The sequence below is a fragment of the Eutrema salsugineum genome, unplaced genomic scaffold, assembly GCF_000478725.1.
Source record: "Eutrema salsugineum unplaced genomic scaffold, Eutsalg1_0 scaffold_16, whole genome shotgun sequence".
Taxonomy (NCBI): domain Eukaryota; kingdom Viridiplantae; phylum Streptophyta; class Magnoliopsida; order Brassicales; family Brassicaceae; genus Eutrema; species Eutrema salsugineum.
In genome coordinates this window covers 6,048,666-6,054,318 of record NW_006256858.1, presented here as the reverse complement: position 1 = coordinate 6,054,318, position 5,653 = coordinate 6,048,666, and the positions used below count along the sequence as shown (strand labels likewise).

General features: G+C 38.0%; 1 non-coding gene across 1 annotated transcript; it reads right to left on the bottom strand.

The window, feature by feature from the left end:
• Positions 1 to 5,160: 5,160 nt before the first annotated feature.
• On the bottom strand, positions 5,161 to 5,267 carry LOC112087901. The gene has a single exon (XR_002900308.1). It is a non-coding gene; the product is annotated as a small nucleolar RNA R71 (small nucleolar RNA).
• Between the last annotated feature and the right edge of the window lie 386 nt (positions 5,268 to 5,653).

The following is a 5,653-nucleotide window of genomic DNA, read 5'->3' as shown; positions in this document are numbered from 1 at the left end:
TGAAATCATCATCATATGCGATATGCAATCCATGTATTTGGATATCAACCTTCTATCTTTTTCATATAATTCAATATTTCAGACTACCTTTCTAATTTGTTTAGTAAAACTCTTCTGAAAAGCTTTAACTCCAAAAATAGATTACTGCTATCAATATCATAATGATTATCATGTTTAAAAAGTTTCATGGTTGGTGCAAGAAGCCACAAATTTGTCATCGTTTGCGAACTTGAGCTTCTTCAGGTCAAACAAAAGCCAAAAGTCTTTTCATAACTTGAAAGGTTGATCAAACCTAGTTTCAAGAGAAACTAAACATTGATCCACAATTTTGATTAAGTAGTTGATTCTGAAATTTTCTTTCGTAGTTAATTTCACATCTACCCCACTTTTTCAGACTCTTCATCATGATATTGTTTCCTTTTACAATTCTTTGTTATGCTTTTACAAAGAATACATGATCAATTTTTATCTCAATATCAATCCGTTCAGTATCTACTTTCGCTGCTTTAAACTTCTATCTCTATAGTTTGTACAAAAAAGAAACTAGTCCTTCTATTTGAGGAATAACAATATCGTTATTTTTATCTTATGACTAGAGGATCTTGCTTATTATGTTCACAACAAATATAAGTTATACCAAATAATCATTCAAAAAAAAAACTCAAAACGTCTAATTCTATGGATTTAATCATTGCAAGAGACTAAACGTCCCTTCTTATTTTGAAACTGTCATTATTTTCTGCTAAATAAAACAATACATCCCGTATCTGAGGATGTGGCTCTTGAAACGAGTTTGTGATAATGGTTTAACTGTAATACCATTCACAATCTCTCTAAAAACTACACAATTTTCTATAGTAGAGGCAAACAAACAATAGATGTGTTAAATGATTCCAAAAAATGTTATTGTTATCATCAATCGACGAGGAAGCGAAATCTGAAAGTAAAAGTTTCAAATTATGACAACGACTAGTGTGTAACCACCCAAGATTAAGACGTACATATTGAAGGGTGTAAAAAACCCTTCTTCGATTTTGTCTCCGATTTTTATGAATGACAAAAAGTCTTCAATCTTTGGTGAGGATCAACATCTAATGTGTTCTTTCATCACTGGATCAAAATTTACAAATATTTGAATCATACCTAAAAAAATTTCACTACTATCCTCATGAATGCTATGTTCTTTTTACCAAGACCATTTTTCAGTGCAACAATACATCTCTCTAATGGTTTCTATTTGTTAGTTTCTTCTTGAATATGCTTATCAATTACCTGATTTGTCTATAGCCTCACTTAAAAATCCATCCACTGAGTGACTCTTCTTCATTTTCAACTAGAAAATTTCTCAAGTTTCTAAAACCTCTTGAAAAATGATAAACAAACTAAACTTTGTCACTTGGTCATTTTCAACTAGAAAATTTCTCAAGTTTCTCTTAGTGTTCATGATCATTGATTTCTTTGTCTATTCGATATTGATTAACATCAAATGCTTTCTTTTCTTCATCCTCTTTCTCATTCGCATTTTTGTCTTTGTTCTCAGTTCTCACATTCTCATTCTCAGTCTCATTCACATCCTCATTTTTCTCTAAAACGATGAAAAATGAGAATGAGGATGTCTTTAAAACGATGTCGTCTATCTTATTCTCATTCATCTGAATCACATCCTCCACTCCAAATAAACTCCAAAAGCACCTGTTTAACACTCCAAAACATGCAAAACTCCCTTGGACCTAATGCAATCTCCTAAGTCCTAAAACAATGTTTAAAGACCTAAAATGCATGTAAATGAGACATGATTTGGACTAGAATATGTACATTAAATGATGTAATTTATGAATATATCAACATGATAAAAACGATTTATGAATTAAAATTATTAACAGAGATAAGAATGAAATCAAAAGAAATATATAAATATTATTTTATGAAGTCAATAATATTTGAATGTTGAACTTATCAAAAATGGTGAAAAGAGCAATTTGGGTTTCTCGGCAAAATGATGTACTGGATGGCCGAATATTCTCGGCCAAAATCCTTCCCGCGGGTAGCTTTCTCGACCAAAAACACGTACCGCGGTCAAGTCTCTCGGCCAAAAATCCCGGGTGCAGATACATTTCCGAAATCGCGTCACCGGAAGCTCTTGCCGGCCGATTCAGCTTACAGGGTCTTCAGAAAAGTTGGAGATAATTGAGTCAAGAACCCAGGACAGGTTGAATAAAGGCATTTGGAGCACTGAGATGAAAGATACGGTCACCGGAAGACAGACCTCTCTCGCATCCATTCTGGAGCAATCCGATACTCCTGAATGATCGCCTGTCCGGGGAACCTTCCGGTCCGATTCAGTTGTCAGGGGCTTCATCAAAGTTTTAGAAAGTTAGATCACGGTTCTATATCAAGTAGAATCACTCAATTCGGACGCGTGAGCAGAAAGTTAAGCTCGGCGGAAGAAACTCCTGTCTCGCTGCCGATTTGGACCAAACCGATGAGCTCCGAAGAATTCGAATGACGGTGCACTTCCATGCCGATTCAGTTTCCAAGGCCTTCATGAGAATCAGGGACATTTGAGTCCTCTTTTCAGAACGTCCACGAGTATTCAATTCGGAGCTATGAGCAGGAAGATACGGTCTCCGGAATGGACACATGTCTAGACGCCTCTCTCTGATCGTGTAAATGCACTGCAAAGATGAGCCCTCCAGGAAGCCTTCCACTTCCCAAGCACCGAAGCTTTCTTCGCCAAAGTTGGAGATATATGAGTCTTCTATCCTCTGCAACCAGAATCACTCAATTCGGACAGGTATCTTAGAAGTTACACTCTCTGGAATGCGAAGTGGTCCAAGCTGCTCTGAATGCTGCGAGAAAGCCTTGCGACTTGGTTAACTCGCAGGCCTGAAGACGAATGCCTGGAAATTGATGCTGCGAGTTGAGAAGTGCGGGTAAGCTATCAATGGATGAGGTCTGAGGCTCCCGAGCAAGAAAATTGCTAAGTCCACAATACTGCGACTTGGGCATGCTACCTGGGAGACGCTGGAACCAAGCCGCATGATCACTCGCAATCTACTCCGACTTGGGCGTGCTGGCTGGGAGCAAGGAGACCAACCCGCACGGTTTGTACATCCCCAGAAACCGCCTTGGTCCTGCGAGTTGAAGAAGAAGAAGATTAAGCCGCAGCAAGACTCGTAAAACACTCCTACTTGGGCGTGCGGCTAAGACAAAGCGATTTAAGTCTCACAAGACAAGTTCTTCATCTACTGCCACTTGGGCATGCTACCTGGGAGACACTGGACCAACCCGCAGGATTTCCACTTTACCCACTAAAGCCGGGTCAGGACCCGGTTTGTTCCGGGCCGACCCGGTTCATTAGCACTTAGTAAATATAGCTTTTTGGAGAAAAACCCTAGGGATGTTATCTTCTCTCTTAGTTTTTCTCTAGTTTTCTTTCCTTTTTAGTGTAAAAACGTTTTTGATTAAGAGATATCTCAAGGATTTAATCAATCTAAGTCTGTTTCTTATCATCTCATCATCTCATTTCTGCTTCTAATCATGATTAACATCATCTCTTGCAAAAGATTAGATGTGTTCTTCATGATTAGTGAGTAGTCATCTTTTAAGCTTCTAGGTATGTAGATTAGGGTGCTTAGATGTAGATTAATGATTGTTTAAGCTTAGATTCTCTTCTCTTTTCCTTAGTTAGCTGATCCTAATGCTAGATCCTTACACATCATTTGGGTCTAGAATCTGGGTTTTTCATGCACCAAAAGTGTTTGATGAAATGCCTGAATGAAAGCTAACTAAGGGTTTATGCATTAATGTCATGGGAATGATTTTTAAATGCATGAATGACATATTAGAACTGTTTCTTAATGCTCATTGATTCATATTTCACAAATGATGATTTGGTTTGAAAATAAATTAGTGTAGAGGTTAGTGCCTTCATGAGAGGATTAATCTAGATTAGGGTTCTAAGTTAATTGGAATTTGAGATCATGTGATGCTTGCTTTATCTTTCTGTATAAGATTCAGTCTTTCTTAGCTTTTATTTTGATGCACAAAGAGGCTGTCTGGTCATTTTAGACTTGGACCCTTATGCTTGTTGACTGTTTATTCATCTAATGGGAATTAGTTTTGAATTGGTAATTAACAAAGGGATTTCTGTCATGAGAATGAATTAATCTGAATTGGAAGTCTAGACTAAAGATTTGAAAGTGTTGCATTGTTTGCTTAGCATCATGAATTCACATTTAAAGCACCCTGATCAATGATCACATCTAGAGGTTTAGCTTTCTCTTTATTTGAATTTGAGTGTTTGTTTAGTTTCTCTTGCTTGTTTAATTCTTAATTACTGTTTGTTCTTGCTTGTTTTGTTATATGCTTTTAGATAATCTTGGTTACCAACTCATCTGCTTATTAGACTTGGATTAAGAATTGATCCTCATAGTCTTAGTGTCTAGAATCTCTCCATTTGGATTGATACCTCAAGTGCTACAATGACATGAGTAGTTGAGGAATTGATCAAGGATTGTAAAATTCCTACTATCAATTTGGCGCCGTTGCCAATTGGAGAGTTCATTCTAGCATTAGGACTTTGGATCTTCTTGAGATCAAGTTATTTTCTATTGTTTTACTGATTACCTTTCAAGTGCTGTCTTTGTTTTCAGGTGTATGAACACCAGAAGTCAAGCAAGGAGACAAAGAGAAAGAGCTGAGCACATTGAGAGGTTGGGTATGGATCAAGGGCAACAGGCTCATGGTGGTAATGGAAACCACCAGAATCAGCAAGACCCACCAACTCCACGTCCAAGACAAGTTGTGGGAGCTGGTGATGAGGCCAATGCTCAGGGTCAAAGACATGGGATTCAAGCCCCAACACCTGAAAACGATTTTGAGATCAAATCTGGCCTGATCAACATGGTGCAATCAAACAGGTTCCATGGCTTGGCATTAGAAGACCCATTAGATCACATTGACAACTTTGATAGAGTTTGTGATCTAACTAAGATGAATGGAGTGAGTGAGGACAGTTTCAAGTTGAGGCTATTTCCTTTTTCTCTAGGAGACAAAGCTCATCAGTGGGAAAAGTCTCTACCTCAAGGATCAGTCACAACTTGGGAGCAATGCAAAAGAGCATTTCTAACCAAGTTCTTCTCTTCATCAAGAACAGCAAGGTTAAGAAATGAAATCTCAAGTTTCATTCAGAAGAACCATGAATCATTTTGTGAGGCTTGGGAAAGATTTAGAGGGTATACCATGCAATGCCCTCACCATGGATTCTCAGATTGTCAGCTGCTAAGTACCTTCTACAGAGGTACTTTACCAAAGGTCAGACTTCTCTTGGACACAGCTTCAAATGGTAATTTCATGACCAAGGAAGTCAATGATGCCATGACCCTAGTGGAGAATGTAACTCAGAGTGATGAGCTTTATGGATCAGACTTTGAAAGGAATTCAAGAGGAGCTGTGAGTGCTGAAGAGGAAAGGACAAGGAAAGACATCAAGTCTCTCAATGAGAAGCTAGACACACTTCTCTTAGCTTCTCATCAGTCAGCCAACTTTGTTAGAGATGTGAATCATGTGTTTCAAGACACATTTCAAAGGGAAGACATCACAACTGAGGTGAACTTTGTAGGTGGCCAAAAAGGTTACCAAAAGGGCTTTA